The sequence below is a fragment of the Panthera onca genome, chromosome B1, assembly GCF_046562875.1.
Source record: "Panthera onca isolate mPanOnc1 chromosome B1, mPanOnc1 haplotype 2, whole genome shotgun sequence".
Classification (NCBI taxonomy): domain Eukaryota; kingdom Metazoa; phylum Chordata; class Mammalia; order Carnivora; family Felidae; genus Panthera; species Panthera onca.
Window position 1 is genome coordinate 86,540,467 of NC_138342.1, and position 19,744 is coordinate 86,560,210.

General features: G+C 34.9%; 1 protein-coding gene across 1 annotated transcript in view; it reads right to left on the minus strand.

The window, feature by feature from the left end:
- The window catches only part of TACR3 (tachykinin receptor 3), an 89,728-nt gene that overhangs the window by 61,470 nt on the left and 8,514 nt on the right, over nt 1-19,744 (minus strand). The window lies entirely within an intron of this gene.

A 19,744-nucleotide genomic window follows, 5' to 3' on the forward strand; every position in this document is an offset into this window, starting at 1 on the left:
CAGCAAGATCATTCCTGAGCCAAAGTCAGACACTTAACTGACTGAGCCACCCAGGTGCCCCCAAATTGAAGAATTCTTAAAAGGAAACAAAAGACTGTATACTCAAAACTCTTCCAGTAAACAGAGGAGGAAACACTTCATTATGTAAGGTTAGTATTACCATGATACCAGAACCAAAGGGTGCATAAAGGTATAAACTTCTAGTTATAAAATAAGTAAGTAATGAGAATGTAGCATATAGCATGGCTACTATAGTTTATACTGTTTACATAGTTGAAATTTGCTAACAGAATAGATCTTAAAAGCACTCATCACAAGAAAACCTTTTTAACTGTGTGGTGATGGATGTTAACTAGACTATAGTTAATATAATTTTATACAATAAAATTTTATAATTTATACAATATTATAAATATTGTATACTTTATAATTTTATAATTTATACAAATGTCAAATTTTTATATTGTATACTCAAAACTAATATAATGTTATATGTCGGTTATTTCAGAAACATACGAAAAATATTATCCATCGTGGAAAAGTGGGTATTATTTTGGAAATTCAAGTTTGATCTGAAAATTGATTAATGTAATATACTATAGTAATAGGATAAAGAACAATGACCACATGATCATGACAACAGATGCAGAAAAGAATTTACCAAAATCCCAAATCTTTTCAGAATAACAACTCTTCACATACGGGGAATATAAAGAAACTTCTTCAACTTGATAAAATGCATTGATGAAAAAATCTACAATTAACATAATACTTGATTGTTAAAAATTTAATTCTTTCTCCCTATAATCTGGAAAAAGGCAAGGATGTCCCATTTCATCAGTTCCATTAAAAGTTGTACTGGAGGTTCTAGCCAGGGTAATCAATCAGGTAGAAGCCAAACAAACAAAAATAAAAGAAAAAATAAAGAAAAGAAAAAAAGGAAATAAAAGTCACCCATATTGAAAAGGAGAAAGTAATGTCTTTATTAGCAGATGGCATGATCTTCCATGGTGAAAATCCTCAGGAATCCACAAAAAACAAAACTCATTAGAATTAATCAATAAGTGCAGCAAGGTCACAGGATACAAGTTCAATCAATTGGATTTCTACATACTAGCTATGCACAATCTGAAAATGAACTGAAAAATTCCATTCAGTAGCACCAAAAATGAAACCATTATTACATTACATGTTAACTAACTTGGATTTAAATAAAATTAAAATAAATAAAAAGCCGATCTTAAAAAAATTTGGAAATGCAAATCTCCTAGAATAGTCAAAACAATTTTGAAAAATAAGGACAAAGTTGAAGGACTTACACTTCCACATTCTAAAACCTATTACAAGGCTACAGTAATCAAGATAGTATAGTACTGGCAGAAAAATAGACATATAGATCAATGAACTAGAAATACCAAGGGTCCAGAAATAAACACTTACATTTATTGCTTGATTTTTGACACATGTGCTAAAGCAACTCAATGGGGGGAACTGTAGTCTTTTCAACAAACAGTACTGGGACAATTGGATATTCACACAAGAAAAGATGACTTGTCCTGTTATCTCACACTATACACAAAAATCATCTCCGAATGGATATCATATACAAATGTAAGATCTAAAACTATAAAACTATCAAGAAAACACATAGAACTGAATCTTCACTATCTTGAAGTAACTAATGATTTCTTATAATTGACCACAAAATCACAATGAAGGGAAAAATGATATACTGTACTTCAGCAAAATTAAAAATTTTTGCTCTTCAAATACACCATGAAGGAAGGGAAAAGACAAGCCAAAGACAGGGAGAAAATATGTGTAAATAATATGTCCAATTAAGGACTTGTGTCCAAAATACACCAATACTCTTACAATTTAATAAGAAGACATATAACCCAATTTAAAAACAGAGAAAACAGGGGCGCCCTGGTGGCTCAGTTGGTTAATTGTCTCACTCTTGATTTCAGCTTGGGTGGTGATCTCATGGTTGGTGAGTTTGAGCCCCGCGTAGGGCTCTGCACTGACAGTGTAGAACATACTTGGGATTCTCTCTGTCTGTCTCCCTCTTGCTGCCCCTCCCCTGCTTTCTCTCTAAACAAACAAACAAATAAATAAATAAAACTTAAAAAATAAAAACAGAGAAAACAATTTGAAGTATACACAAAAAACTAGATATTGTATGATTCTGTTTATACCGAATTCCAGAAAAGAAAATCTATAGCAGGAGAAAATAGCATAGTAGTTGTCTAGGTATGGGTGTGGATCAGGCAGTGACTACAGTTACAGTGAGGTTTTTCTTTGGGGTAATGAAAATGTTCTAAAATTAGATTGTGTTAATGGTTATATAACTAAAAACTTATGAATAATTATTGAATTGTGTACTTAAATGACTGTATTTTATGGAATGTAAATTATGATTCAATAAGGCTATTAAAAATAGTATCTCAACTATAAGAAAACAATCCAATTGAAAAATGGGCAAATGGTTTGAACTTCACCAATGAAGAAATAAATATTAGTGAGAAGCACATGAAGATGTCCAACATAATTATCCATTAATGAAATGTGAATTCAAACCACACTGGGATACAACTGTACACACACTAGAATTGCTAAAATCAAAACAAAAATTCTGACAGCATCAATTGCTGATGAAGATCTGCAATAAGTAGAACTCTCATATACTGCTGGTATGAATACAAAATGGTACAGCCACTGTGGAAGACAGTTTCATAGTTTGTTTCTCTTTTTCATTGAAGTATAGTTGACATACAATATTATATTAATTTCAGGTGTACGTCACAGTGATTTCAATTTATATACATTGCAAAATGCTTACCAAGATGAGGGTAGTTACTATCTGTCACCATACAACGTTATTATAGTATTATTGACTGTATTTCCTATACTGTGCTTTACATCCTCATAACTTATTTATTTTACAACTGGAAGTTTGTACATCTTAATCCCCTTCATCTATCTCGCTCATCCACCCACCCACCTCCCCTTTGGCAACCACCAGTTTGTTCTCTATTTATGAGTCTGTTTCTGTTTTGTTTTATCTTTTAGATTCCACATATAAGTGAAGTAATATGATATTTGTCTTTCTCTGTTTGACTATTTCACATAGCATAATACCCTCTAGGTCCACCCATGTTGTCACAAATGGTATGTTTCCATTCTTTTTTTTTCCTTTTCCTTTTTTTTTTTTTTTTTTTTTTTTACAGCTGAGTAATATACCATTGTATACATATACCACATCTTCTTTATCCATTCATCTACTGATGGACATACAGGTTACTTTCATATCTTGGCTATTATAAATAATGCTGCAACGAACATAAAGGTACAGTTTTTTCATATTAGTGTTTTTGTTTTCTTTGGGTAAATACCCAGAAATGGAATTGCTGGATCATATGGGAGTTCTGTTTTTAATTTTTTGAGACATTTCCATACTGTTTTCTATAGTGGCTGTTCACCAACAGTGCACAAGGGTTCCCTTTTCTCTACATCCTCACCAACACTTGTTATTTCTCGTGTTTTTGATGACAGCCGTTCTAACAGGAATGAGGCGATAGCACAACTTTATACCTTTATGATAGGGTGAAGCAATCTTACTCTTTGTTATTTACCCTAGAGAAATGAAAGCTTTTGTTCACACGTAATTCTGTGCATGGGTGTTTGTAGCAGCTGTATTCACAATTGCTCAAAACTAGAAACAACCCAAATATTTTCCCAGGGGGGATGAACAAACTTTGGTACATCCACACAATGCAATATCCTCAGCAATAAAAAGGACCAGGCTTTTGAAGCACTCAAAAACTTAGATAAATCTCAGAGATGGTAGTGAAAGTATCCAGTGTCAAAGCATATATATTATATGATTATGACCAAACTACAGTGGTGGATGATAAATCAGTGATTACAGGAACTTAGGCCAGGGAGAGGGTATGAATACAAAGGTATAGCATGAGGGGAAAAATTGTTTTGTGTTCTGTTTGTGGTGGCTGTTAAAGGAATCTATACGTGCATTAAAAGTCCTACATTTGCATATCAATTAAAATCAGTTTTACTGCATGTGAATTTTGAAATGAAATGAAATTATATAGTTGGAACTTAGATTCCCACACATCACTGAAATCAAATTTGTGATTTCTAATAATATTAGATATTCTTGGTATAAAAACATTTGCACGGTGGAGGTTATCATGTAAACATTAACTCCCCCAGAAAAGATTGGCTGTGTAAGTATCACAAACATTAGACTTTAAGGCATGAAGTGATACTAAATAGAAGAATGGACATTTAATAATGATAAAAAGATATATTTAACAGGAAAGCATAACAAATCCTAGAATTGTATTAACATTGCTATAAAATATGCAGAGCAAAATGGACAGAACTAAAATGAAAAATACATTCTCATAGTTGGACTATCACATACTTCTCTCAGTAGCTGATAGAACAGAAAACAAAACAATGACTATAACAAAACCTACTAAAGATGAGGAAGATTTGAAGATGATTAATGAACTTCATAAAACTACAGAGGAAAGTTCATCATATCAGACAATGTCAACAATTTTCTCCATCTCCATTTATTTTGAATCTTTATATATGTGGTGCTTGTAGGATTTTTTTAAACAACCTATCAGAGTGTTTTTCCCTGAAAATTAACAAATCAAATAGTCGAACTGTATCCAAATAGCACACAAATGGGAAATACTGTACAAAGGGTCATTAGATATCCTCTTTTATATAACTCCAGAGATTTGCAGAAACAGGTACATGTAAAGAAACTCAGGATGAGTTCTAAGGAACTGGTTATAGCAAAGGCAGAACCATTGTCCAGGCTTCTATGGAATAAATCAACAAAATAACAGAGTAATGAGAAAGCATATGAACATTCAGTTCTCACTACAAAATGAAATTCTGGAAAAATAATCTTATCCTGCTTTAGAGAATGTTACAGTTTTTCCCCAGATCCTAGGGTATGCGAAGAAAATTCCCCACAATCCTCCTACTGAAAGACAACATTGCTATATATCCTGGTTCATTTCTCATTTCCTTTTTGCAATTTTATTTTTGTATATGTGTATTTATTCATATATCATTATATAATTATTTTTTATCTATTTAAATAATTACCTACATTCTCTTTAATTAACATTTTATTGCATGCTCTTTGAATATAAATATTTTCAAAATGCTATTCTTAATCACCATATAATAGCCTAAAACATGCATAAGAAAGTCTATTTCTGACCTATTATAATGTGAAAAAAATTACAAACAATGAATCATTCTTTGCAACTTTAGTTTTTATGGATAGATACCTAGAGGTAAAATTGTGTTTAAAGTAATCAGCAATTTCAGTATATACATTACCAAATTGATTTCTTGAAAGGTTGTTCTGATTTCTATTTCTATCTGCTTCTTTCTTTAGCACTGTATTAATATAAAATATTTTTAGGTGTATGTGCATTTATTTCATTATTGTGAAGATAAATATTTTTCATTTATTTATGTAATAGTTTTATTTTTAAAAATTTTCATGTTTTGCATTTTGCATTAATATTATCTTATTGATTTATAGGAGTTCATTATAAGTTAAAGTTATTAACCCTGTGTCTCTCACTTATATTGAAAATAATGAAAGCAGTTTGCTTGCTATTTAATTATGCTTTTGATTTTGTGGTTAAACTGTATAATGATTTGGTTACACAGTTTCTTACAGTCAAATCAACTGATATCTTTCTCTATATTCTTCTGCTGCCCTATTGCTTAGGAATTTTTTCCTAGCTAAGATTATTTAATGATAATATTTTGTTTTTTCTTCATGGTTTAATTGTTATATTTTAAATATTTAGTCTATCTGATATTTATATTAGCACATAGTGTAAACTGAGGCTCTAACTTGTTTTTTCCTAATTAGATAAATTCTGAATTTCTTATTTTTTTACTAATTATGCTTTTTTTATTGCCTACTGGTATTTTCTTTGTATAATCTTACATGTCTAGGAATTTCATTATATATACTGTCAACCCTCCTTGGTTCTTGTTCAAGTTCCAAATTTTCTCTTTTATTATAATTTATAGTATTTTCTCATTCTTATTGGCAATTTCCTTTATTATTTTTATTATTAACAAACATTTCTTGATTAATCTAAGCAACTCCTTCTCAAAAATTTTTTCGTAGACTATTTTAGATTCTATTCAACTTCCACTGTGGTTTTACTAGAATTACATTGAGCCTTAAAACAATAGATATATTATTACTATTTAGTTATTTTTTACTATATATCTTCTGTTTTCAAGCGTGTGTGTGTGTGTGTGTGTGTGTGTGTGTGTGTGTAAAGTTTATTTCATGTAATTCTGACATACTGTGTTTGGGGATAAATATTTGGTTATCATGTTAAGAAAATATCATATATTGTAATTCACCAAAAATTGTATTAGGAATGTGTATTGAGTTATCTTGCGTGCATTTCAAAATCTATTTAGAGGATCACTGGCTTTATTTTGACATCATATATACATAGTTTCTGGTATTCAGCTGTTCTTATTTGTCTGGGTTGTCTTTCCTTGCAGATGTTTCCTTTCTCCCATTTCCCTTGCAAAGCTATATAATTTGTATCTCTGACAAAGGTACTTTTTTAAAGTTTGCATTTAAATTCTATTAGTTAACATGCAGAGTAATATTAGTCTCATGTGTACAATATAGTGACACAACACTTCCATACAACACTTGGTGCTCGTCACAAGTGCACTCCTTAATCGCCATGACCTATTTAACCCAACCCCCCACTCACCACCTCTCTGGTAATGTTCTTTACAATTAAGAGACTGTTTCTTAGTTTGCCTCTCTTTTCCTTTTGCTTGCTTGTTTTGTTTCTTAAATTCCACAGATGAGTGAAATCATATGGTAATTGTCTTTCTCCGACTGAATTATTTCACTTAGCATAATACATTCTAGCTCTATCCATATCATTGTGAATGGCAACATTTCATTCCTTTTTATGGGTGAGTAATACATTAGTTATATTTGGTGAATAGAATGGTCTATATGTGCCAACTAGCAAAATAGTGTGCAAATGTCTCAGAGAAAAATATCTATTTATTACCAAACTTAGGCAATTAGGTTGTGATATTTGACATACAAGCAATTCTCACTTTGGAAAGTATTAGGGGAACATCATATTGACCATGGAAGTTGAAACTGCAAAGTCATCTTAATAATCAATGAGAAAAATGACAAATTTTCTGTGACCTTTAAAAATTTCTGTCAAAAAATTTAAAACTCTTACTTTCAGTTACATATACATAAGGAAATTAAAAATTAGTAAAACTAATATTGAATGCAGTATAATTTGAAACATTACAAATGTTAAAAAATTAACTTTTTTATAGAAAATAAGCATCATGGGACTTCTGGTTTCTGGTTCTGTATGTAGGGAGATTGGAACTTGCTACTCCATCCTAACAAGTAAAATGGTGCACAGACTGAAAAATCAACAAATTTTCTTGGGTCTGTAAGAGAGGGGAAGATGCACTGCCCCAAAGCTTGGTAAGATAGAAAAGCAAATACCTGAGCAAAGGCTCACATGCAAAACCTCTGTTGGAACTAGTGTCGAGGTAGGAAAACCTGAGCTGTAGTAGATGAATTGCTGGAGGCCCAGAGTGGACATGACTGGAAGTTAAAGACTTCCTTTATGCTTGGGTCCCCCACAGTATCATCAGATTTATCTGCAGGAATTTGACCGTGTTACCACATTAATTATTGGAGGAACAACCCCTCATGCCCTGGCAGGGAGAGGGGAAAAGGGACCATTTTGAAATGTACCAAAGACTGTTCTTCTTAGCAAGGCCTGCCCTCAGAGGAAATTAGCCAGAGCCTAATCAGACAGTGTACTATCAGAGTCCAACTGTCCTAGGGGAAGCATATAGCCAAGTCCAGCCCCATATAGCATTTCCAAGTAGAAGAAGGGAAGTATCCCACTCTAACACACTCTAGCCATCCTGGCCCATCTAAGGGGGTAGTAAAAAAAAATAAAAAAAATAAAAATTAAAAAATTTAAAAAAATAAAATAAATAAAAAAAAGGAAAAACACTTATGAACTTCACAAGCCAGAGGCATATGCTCACTTACACTGAGACCATGACAGGACTCTAGAACACCCACTCTTTCTTCACACTTCACCAGTACATTGCAGTTAATATGGCTTAGTAACTGAAATTTTAACCATGTTCTTGAGAGGACTGATATTACATAACTAAATCTGGTAACTGAAATTTGTGCAAAGTATAAAATTGGTAAACTATTTATACAAATATTTATTTATTTATTTATTTATTTATTTATTCAATATTTAGCATGTGTATTCTGTTTGTGAGCTGCTAAAGCTATAAATTTGGTATCTATTTATATGTTTCTAAGGAGATCTGTTTCACTCCTGGTCATTGAAGCTATTTATCAGCAATGGTTCTGTGACTGGTGAATGAGGATTGCCAGTAATTTCTTGGATAGGAAAGATATTTTAATCTATTATTTTTACTTTTTACTTTTTTATTTTATTTATTTTCTTTTGTTTTTGAGAGAGAGAGGGCACAAGTGAGCAAGGGGCAGAGAGAGGGAGAGAGAGAGAAGCAGGGGTCACCTGAAGGAGGACTCATGTTCACCCGAAGCAGGACTGGAGCTCATCAAGTGCAGTTAAAACTCACCTGATGTGGGGCTGCAACTCAAACTGTGAGATCATGACCCGGGCTGAAGTCAGATGCTTAACCAACTGACCCACCCATGTGCCCAAAATCTTTTATTCTGTTTTTAATAATATTGGATTATACCTGTTTTGTTGGATTCTGAAATGCTAGAGCCTGCAACATGAAATTAGGATTATGTAAATCTTTGTTGAAAAGATCTTGAAAGTATTTTGATTTAAGGAGTAAAATATTTTAAGCTAATGAAAACATGATGCATAGTTTAAGAATTTTGAGCTCATCCTGGGAAGATGGTGGTGTAGGAGGACGCTGGGCTCACTGCACGTCCTGCTGATCACTTAGATTCCACCTACACCTGTCTAAATAACCCAGAAAACCGCCAGAAGACTAGAAGAATGGAGTCTCCGGAGCCAAGCGCAGACAAGAGGCTCACGGAAGAGGGGCCCCTCCCAAAGTGGATCTCTGAAGAAAAAGCGAGCTGAGCCTGCCCCTCCCACCCCTGTGCACCTGGCCGATCCACCCCAGCTAATACGCCAGATCCCCAGCACCACAAGCCTGGCAGTGTGCAAGTAGCCAGGATGGGCCACACCACCCGACAGTGAATCCCGCCCCTAGGAGAGGGGAAGAGAAGGCACACACCAGTCTGACTGTGGCCCCTGCGGTGGGCTGGGGGAAGACATCAGGTCTGACTTCGGCCCTGTCCACCAACGCAAGTTATTCAAGACAGCACAAGGGAAGTGCCTCGAAGTCCTACACCACTCCAGGGACTATCCAAAATAAGGAAACGGAAGAATTCCCCTCAGAAAAACGTCCAGGAAATAACAACAGCTAATGAACTGATCAAAAATGATTTAAACAATATAACAGAAAGTGAATTTAGAATAATAGTCATAAAATTAATTGCTGGGCTTGAAAACAGTATAAAGGACAGCAGAGAATCTCTTGCTACAGAGATCAAGGGACTAAAAAGCAGTCAGGAGGAGCTAAAAAATGCTATCAATGAGTTGCAAAATAAAATGGAGACAACTACGGCTCAGATTGAAGAGGCAGAGGAGAGAATAGGTGAACTAGAAGATAAAATTATGGAAAAAGAAGAAGCTAAGAAAAAGAGAGATAAAAAAAATCCAGGAGTATGAGGAGAAAATTAGAGAAATAAGTGATGCACTAAAGAGAAATAATATACGCATAATTGGTATTTCAGAGGAGGAAGAGAGAGGGAAAGGTGCTGAAGGTGTACTTGAAGAAATAATAGCTGAGAACTTCCCTGATCTGGGGAAGGAAAAAGGCATTGAAATCCAAGACATACAGAGAACTCCCTTCAGACATAACTTGAATCGATCTGCATGACATATCATAGTGAAACTGGCAAAATACAAGATTAAGAGAAAATTCTGAAAGCAGCTAGAGATAAACAGGCTCTAACATATAAAGGGAGACCTATAAGACTCGTGACCGATCTCTCTACTGAAACTTGGCAGGCCAGAAAGGAATGCCAGGAGATCTTCAATGTGATGAACAGAAAAAATATGCAGCCGAGAATCCTTTATCCAGCAAGTCTGTCATTTAGAATAGGAGGAGAGATAACGATCTTCCCAAACAAACAAAAACTGAAGGAATTCGTCACCACTAAACCAGCCCTACAAGAGATCCTAAGGGGGATCCTGTGAGACAAAGTACCAAGAGACATCGCTACAAGAATGAAACCTACTGACATCACAATGACTCTAAACCCATATCTTTCTATAATAACACTGAATGTAAATGGACTAAATGTGCCAACCAAAAGACATAGGGTATCAGAATGGATCAAAAAACAAGACCCATCTATTTGCTGTAAAAAAGACTCATTTTAGACCTGAGGACACCTTCAGATTGAGAGTGAGGGGATGGAGAACTATTTATAATGCCACTGGAAGTCAAAAGAAAGCTGGAGTAGCCATACTTATATCAGAAAAAGTAGACTTTAAATTAAAGGCTGTAACAAGAGATGAAGAAGGGCATTATATAATAATCACAGGGTCTATCCATCAGGAAGAGCTAACAATTATAAATGTCTATACGCCGAATACAGGGGCCCCCAAATATATAAAACAATTACTCACAAACATAAGCAACCTTATTGATAAGAATGTGGTCATTGCAGGGGACTTTAACACTCCACTTACAGAAATGGATAGATCATCTACACACACGGTCAATAAAGAAACAAGGGCCCTGAATTATACATTGGATCAGATGGACTTGACAGATATATTTAGAACTCTGCATCCCAAAGCAACAGAATATACTTTCTTCTCGAGTGCACGTGGAACATTCTCCAAGATCGATCACATACTGGGTCACAAAATAGCCCTTCATAAGTATACAAGAATTGAAATCATACCATGCATACTTTCAGACCACAATGCTATGAAGCTTGAAATCAACCACAGGAAAAAGTCTGGAAAACCTCCAAAAGCATGGAGGTTAAAGAACATCCTACTAAAGAATGAGTGGGTCAACCAGGCAATTAGAGAAGAAATTAAAAAATATATGGAAACAAATGAAAATGAAAATACAACAATCCAAACGCTTTGAGATGCAGCAAAGGCAGTCCTGAGAGGAAAATACATTGCAATCCAGGCCTATCTCAAGAAACAAGAAAAATCCCAAATACAAAATCTAACAGCACACCTAAAGGAAATAGAAGCAGAACAGCAAAGGCAGCCTAAACCCAGCAGAAGAAGAGAAATCATAAAGATCAGAGCAGAAATAAACAATATAGAATCTAAAAAAAACTGTAGAGCAGATCAACGAAACCAAGAGTTGGTTTTTTGAAAAGGTAAACAAAATTGATAAACCTCTAGCCAGGCTTCTCAAAAAGAAAAGGGAGATGACCCAAATAGATAAAATCATGAACGAAAATGGAATTATTACAACCAATCCCTCAGAGATACAAGCAATTATCAGGGAATACTATGAAAAATTATATGCCAACAAACTGGACAACCTGGAAGAAATGGACAAATTCCTAAACACCCACACGCTTCCAAAACTCAATCAGGAGGAAATAGAAAGCTTGAACAGACCCATAACCAGCGAAGAAATTGAAACAGTCATCAAAAATCTCCCAACAAATAAGAGTCCTTTACCAGATGGCTTCCCAGGGGAGTTCTACCAGACGTTTAAAGCAGAGATAATACCTATCCTTCTCAAGCTATTCCAAGAAATAGAAAGGGAAGGAAAACTTCCAGACTCATTCTATGAAGCCAGTATTACTCTGATTCCTAAACCAGACAGAGACCCAGTAAAAAAAGAGAACTACAGGCCAAGATCCCTGATGACTATGGATGCAAAAATTCTCAATAAGATACTAGCAAATTGAATTCAACAGCATATAAAAAGAATTATTCACCATGATCAAGCGGGATTCATTCCTGGGATGCAGGGCTGGTTCAACATTCACAAATCAATCAACGTGATACATCACATTAATAAAAGAAAAGATAAGAACCGTATGATCCTGTCAATCGATGCAAAAAGACATTTGACAAAATTCAGCACCCTTTCTTAATAAAAACCCTTGAGAAAGTCGGGATAGAAGGAACATACCTAAACATCATAAAAGCCATTTATGAAAAGCCCACAGCTAACATCATCCTCAATGCAGAAAAAGCATTTGACAAAATTCAGCATCCTTTCTTAATAAAAACCCTCGAGAAAGTCGGGATAGAAGGAACATACTTAAACATCTTAAAAGCCATTTATGAAAAGCCCAAAGCTAATATCATCCTCACTGGGGGTAAACTGAGAGCTTTTTCCCTGAGATCAAGAACACGACAGGGATGTCCACTCTCACCGCTGTTGTTTAACATAGTGTTGGAAGTTCTAGCATCAACAATCAGACAACAAAAGGAAATCAAAGGCATCAAAATTGGCAAAGATGAAGTTAAGCTTTCACTTTTTGCAGATGACATGATCTTATACATGGAAAATCTGATAGACTCCACCTGCAGTGTGCTAGAACTGATACATGAATTCAGCAAAGTTGCAGGATACAAAATCAATGTACAGAAATCAGTTGCATTCTTATACACTAATAATGAAGCAACAGAAAGACAAATAAAGAAACTGATCCCATTCACAATTGCACCAAGAAGCATAAAATACCTAGGAATAAATCTAACCAAAGATGTAAAAGATCTATATGCTGAAAACTATACAAAGCTTATGAAGGAAATTGAAGAAGATATAAAGAAATGGAAAGACAATCCGTGCTCATGAATTGGAAGAATAAATATTGTCAAAATGTCAATACTACCCAAAGCTATCTACACATTCAATGCAATCCCAATCAAAATTGCACCAGCATTCTTCTCGAAACTAGAACAAGCAATCCTAAAATTCATATGGAACCACAAAAGGCCCCAAATAGCCAAAGTAATTTTGAAGAAGAAGACCAAAGCAGGAGGCATCACAATCCCAGACTTTAGCCTCTACTACAAAGCTGTCATCATCAAGACAGCATGGTATTGGCACAAAAAGAGACACATAGACCAATGGAATAGAATAGATACCCCAGAACTTGACCCACAAACATATGGCCAACTAATCTTTGACAAAGCAAGAAAGAACATCCAATGGAAAAAAGACAGTCTCTTTAACAAATGGTGCTGAGAGAACTGGACAGCAACATGCAGAAGATTGAAACTAGACCACTTTCTCACACCATTCACAAAAATAAACTCAAAATGGATAAAGGACCTGAATGTGAGACAGGAAACCATCAAAACCCTCGAGGAGAAAGCAGGAAAAGACCTCTCTGACCTCAGCCGTAGCAATTTCTTACTTGACACATCCCCAAAGGCAAGGGAATTAAAAGCAAAAATGAACTACTGGGACCTTATGAACATAAAAAGCTTCTGCACAGCAAAGGAAACAAGCAACAAAACTAAAAGGCAACCAACGGAATGGGAAAAGATATTTGCAAATGACATATCGGAGAAGGGGCTAGTATCCAAAATGTATAAAGAGCTCACCAAACTCCACACCCGAAAAACAAAAAACCCAGTGAAGAAATGGGCAGAAAACATGAATAGACACTTCTCTAAAGAAGACATCCAGATAGCCAACAGGCACATGAAAAGATGCTCAATGTCTCTCCTCATCAGGGAAATACAAATCAAAACCACACTCAGATATCCCCTCATGCCAGTCAGAGTGGCCAAAATGAACAAATCAGGAGACTATAGATGCTGGAGAGGATGTGGAGAAACGGGAACCCTCTTGCACTGTTGGTGGGAATGCAAACTGGTGCAGCCACTCTGGAAAAGAGTGTGGAGGTTCCTCAGAAAATTAAAAATAGACCTACCCTATGACCCAGCAATAGCACTGCTAGGAATTTACCCAAGGGATTCAGGAGTACTGATGCATAGGGGCACTTGTACCCCAATGTTTATAGCAGCACTCTCAACAATAGCCAAATTATGGAAAGAGCCTAAATGTCCATCAACTGATGAATGGATAAAGAAATTGTGGTTTATATACACAATGGAGTACTATGTGGCAATGAGAAAGAATGCAATATGGCCCTTTGTAGCAACATGGATGGAACTGGAGAGTGTTATGCTAAGTGAAATAAGCCATACAGAGAAAGATACCATATGGTTTCACTCTTATGTGGATCCTGAGAAACTTAACAGAAACCAATGGGGGAGGGGAAGGAAAACTAAAAAGAGTTTAGAGTGGAAGAGAGCCAAAGCATAAGAGACTCTTAAAAACTGAGAACAAACTGAGGGTTGATGGGGGGTGGGTGATGGGTATTGAGGAGGGCACCTTTTGGGATGAGCACTGGGTGTTGTATGGAAACCAATTTGACAATAAACTTCATATATTGAAAAAAAAAGAATTTTGAATTTATTTTATACCACGTAGTTAGCTTATTGGGAGAACCTACCTACAAATATCCATTCAATTTGAAGGTATAAAAATCAGTACACATGGCAGTATGCCATCTTTTAAACTCAACAGGTTAATTCATCTGGGAATTCTGAACCGTGATTAATAGTATTTATCCAACATAAAGACTCAATTTTGTGAGTATTTCATTCTCTTCAAAATTGTTCCATATGCCTATTTGAAAATCTCCAAGTCTTTTTCTTCATAGATAATTCAGCTTAATGTTATAATCATGCATTAGGTTGGTAGAGTATTTAAAATGTTTTGTTTTTATTTAAATGCTAACTACTCGTAGTCAATTTATTAGGAGATATTTTCTATTCCTTTTTACAATGAACTTTAAAAATGCTTCTACAATTTCGATTATTTTCTGCTCTAACACTCTACATGTGCTTTCCCCTATGATGTGTTCTCATGGTTACCACGAACTTTATTATCCATTCATTCAGTTGAAATACAGATCTAACCTAGTCCTCATGGAACTTACAACCCAGTAGGACAGATAGACAAAATCCAATAAGCAATAAAGATGAGCTAATTATATGGTATTTTAGAAGGTGATGCATGTGATTAAGAAAGAATAAAGCAATTTTAAGTAGCTTAGTCATGGTTCAGAAGCAGTACAGGGAATGGGCAATATGGCTATCTGAAAAAAGCATGTTTCACATAAAATATAAGATCCTGGAGGTACCTGGGTGGTTCAGTTAAGAGTCACACTCTTGATTTCAGCTCAGAGAACCATGATCTCATGTTTTGTGGGATTGAGCCCCGTGTCAGTTTTTACTCTAGCAGTGCAGAGCCTGCTAGGAATTCTCTCTCTTGCTCTCTCTCAAAAATAAAGAAAATAAACTTAAAAAAAAAAAAAGAGTGTAAGATCCTGAAGTAGAAATATGCCTTGTATGTTGCTGAAACAGTGAAAACTAGTGATGGTGGAGCAGTAAGTAAAAGAGATAAGATCAGAGAATGACAAAGGACTAGTTACTTATAGACCACTGTAAGAACTTTGATTTCTACCCTGAGAGAACTGGGGAACCACTGGAGAATTTATTGAAAGGGAAATGATCAGATTCATTATTAACAGGATCACTCTGGTGGTTGCATTTAGAACAGACCAGAGGAACAAGAGGGAGAGTAGGAAAGTGGGTTAGGTGAGACATGAATTGACTCAGACTAGCGAGGCAGCAGTAGACATCTTAAGAAGTGATTAGGTTCTACATATATTTGGAAAATAAAGGTGCTAGATTTGCTGATGGATTGGATATGGAGTATGAAAGAAGAGATGAGGCAAGATTACTTCCAAGAGTTTTGGCCTGAGGCTCAGATTTTGACCTCAGAAGAGTGCAGGGGTAAGTTTGGAGGAATATCAGGAACTCAGTTTGGATGTAAACTCTGGGGCTATCTCAGTCTCAGTAAAGTCTGAGCTGCCTGTTAGACATCTGAATGGTGAAGTTGAATAGGTTGTTGGATTTAAAATTCTGAAATACAGCTGAAGGGTTCAAGATAGATATATTAATTCAGCGTTTCATTAGGGTATGGGCCATATCTAACTTGTTTATTCCAATGTGCACCATACCTACATTTAGTAGTTGGAAGGTACTCGAGAAGTATCTGTTAAGAGAGTAACTACAAATATAGTGAGTTATGTGCTGGTAAATGTTTAACTACAAGAACTCTGAGGGGAAAAAAAAATCAAACAGAAAACAAAACTTCTGATTTCTAGTGTCTTCCGATTTTCAAAGTGTAAACTCTAACCATGATTTCAAGCTACAAAAGTAATATCACTAAATGCTGAGTTGGGAAGAAATGCATGCAATTGATTCCCTCTAGCCAGCTCTAGAACACTGAGCCCACTTGCTTGCTTAGTGATATAGTCATATACATATTTTCCTTACTTTACAGGTATGCATAAAAGATAATTTTAAATAACCTTGATACTTGAGCAGATGGGAAGAAAGATATCTGATAGATGATAAAAAAGCTCAAAATGGGGGATTTAAGCAAATATTTAAAAACCTATGTCACCCACCGGGATACAGGTGTGCTGTTTCGAAGGGACACATGCACCTCCATGTTTATAGCAGCACTATCAACAATAGCCAAAGTATGGAAAGAGCCCAAATGTCCATCGATGGGTGAATGGATAAAGAAAATGTGTTATATATATACAATGGAGTATTACTTGGCAATCAAAAAGAATGAAATCTTGCCATTTGCAACTATGTGGATGGAACTGGAGGGTATTATGCTAAGTGAAATTAGTCAGTCAGAGAAAGACAAAAATCATATGACTTCACTCATATGAGGACTTTAAGAGACAAAACAGATGAACATAAGGGAAGGGAAACAAAAATAATATAAAAACAGGGAGGGGGACAAAACAGAAGAGACTCATAAATATGGAGAACAAACTGAGGGTTGCTGGAGGGCTTGTGGGAGGGGGGCATGGGCTAAATGGGTAAGGGGCATTAAGGAATCTACTCCTGAAATCATTGTTTCACTATATGCTAACTAATTTGGATGTAAATTTTTAAAAATTAAAAATAAAATAAAATAAAAAAACCTATGTCACATACCAAACTAAATTTATCCTTGTACCTTTAGCCAGGCTTTTAAATTATTCCACACACCTGAGATATCGTTATACAATTCCTGGGAAAAAGACTTCACAGCCTATAAAATAATCTGTTATAACATTAATAGTACTGTCTTGCCAGAGATTTCTTCATAAATTTGAATTCAACTTAGAAACTGTGTTTAATAATGTTGCCATAACACATCTACCACAAAAATGTCTGTACAAAGGTTAATCAAGTTGTTCTATTCTGGAGTCTAAACTGTTTGGCATATACCTTAGAGTCACTATTGGTTCTTTAAAAATATGTATTTTAATTAATATTTAAAAAATTTGTATTGTGGCAAAATATAAATAAAATTACCATTTTAACAATTTTTTAAAAGTTTATTTTTTTTTATTTTGAGGTAGAGAGATAGATAGAGAGAGAGAGAGAGAGATAACTGGGAAGGGGCAGAGAGAGAGGGAGAGAGAATCCCAAGCAGGCTCCATGCTATTAGAGCAAAGCCCTATGTGGGGCTTGAACTCACCAGCCATGAGATTATGACCTGAGCTGAAATCAAGAGTCAGATGCTTAACCGATGAAGCCACTCAGGCATCCCTGTTTTCTCTGTTTTTAAGTGTACATCTCAGGTATTAAGTATATTCATATTGTTGTGCAGCCTTCACCATCAATCTCCAGAACTTTAATTATTTGTTTCATGTAAAAGAAGTGCATTTTGTTATAGATAATTAAAAAAGTACAAAGCAAAATAAAATTACTGAGAAAGTCTCACCAATCAGAGCAAGTCAATCTTATTGCACGTATAGAATTATATTAGACTGTTAATCCATAGTCTAAAAATTCTTCATGTGTTAGAGATCCTGCTGAGTCTCAATGGGATTCAAACTCTGTGTCTAATGAAGTGGTAGGTCTGCCAATCCCAATTTTATATTTTGCAGAATTTATTTAATGTACCAGTGGTCAAACCTCAATAAAAATGATTTATGTTCAGAGTGATGAGGCATGGGGGAGAGGAGGTATGGACAATTCCTCATCCTGGACATGCCATTTATTGTTGAGCCCCAGGGAGAGAAAGTTGCAAGTAGAAGATGAAGGAATATTAGTCATTAAGAAATTGTTAATGGAGCAAAGATTAGGGACAAGATCATTCTTCCAAAGTCTCTTGCAACACAAATAATCGTAACAAAAATTTCAAGCCGAGGGCAAAGTTTGTGACTTACGAGTTTTGCAGATTTAGATGAAATTTGCCCGAAACAACAATCTGGAGTAGGACTTGGCTTCCCCATCCAGAGAAACTGTCATGCTCTGGACCAATGTAAGGATGCTGATTTTCTTTTCTTTTCTTTTTTTCGCTAGTGTGGGATGGGGGAAATAGAAATGCTAAAGAGGACTACTGATGAACTGTTTGTCAGACCTCCCTAGGGAGTCTGAAATCATTGGAGACTAGTAAGAAGGGGTTTATAAGGAAAGGTTATAACATTTTAAAAATTTTGGATATTTATGCTAATGTTACCACATTAATACATGTGTACCTGGAGACTTGAAAGGACCTATGTTGTATTCAAATGTGATTTAAAAACTGAGAACAAACTGAGGGTTGATGGGGGTGGGAGGGAGGGGAGGGTGGATGATGGCTATTGAGGAGGGCACCTTTTGGGATGAGCACTGGGTGTTGTATGGAAACCAATTTGACAATAAATTTCATATATTAAAAAAATAAAATAAAATAAAAAAATGAAAAAAAATAAAATAAAATAAATTTCTACATGGAATTTCATTTTTTAGATGCCTCATTATTTACTCTATCATTTTCTTTTGTTGGAATTTTTAATGTTTTCAGTTCTTTGAATTTTAGTTTGAAAAATATCCTTGAATATATTGGCAAATTGAACTCCTGAAAAATTTTGACAAAATATACACAACTGTTAGGCTAAACCATATGAAATAGTAATTGACATTTTAAATGATAAAAAATGGCAGTTGCATAAGGTTCAACCTAAAAGTTTGTGTAAAAATGCCCTTTTCACTACATACGTGCCAATGTCTGATAATTTTAATAGATAAAGATTTATATCTCATTATTTTAATTTCCATTTGTTTAATTACTCTTCTGATTCATTTATTCAGCAGTCTGGACTGTGTGCTTATCATGTGCAAACCGGTATGACAGGCATAAGGATACAAAGAGCACTCAGATCAGAATGAAACCTGTGTTCATGGTGCTTACAAATCTATTAGAGGAAATTATTAATCACATAGTCTTAAATATAAATATGAATTTTAATATGTGAAAAATGCCATGACAGACATGTGCTAAGAGAGTTGATAAAGGGACATCTATTTAAATTAGGAGGCTCATAGAAGGTTTCCCTGTGAAAGTGACATTTGAGCTCTTATCTAATAGAAGAGTACACTTAACTTATGAAGAATTGGCAGAGGGGAATTTGAAATGGTGTACTGTGTTCAAAGATTTTGTGGCAAAAATATAGCATCATACATTCAGGGACTTG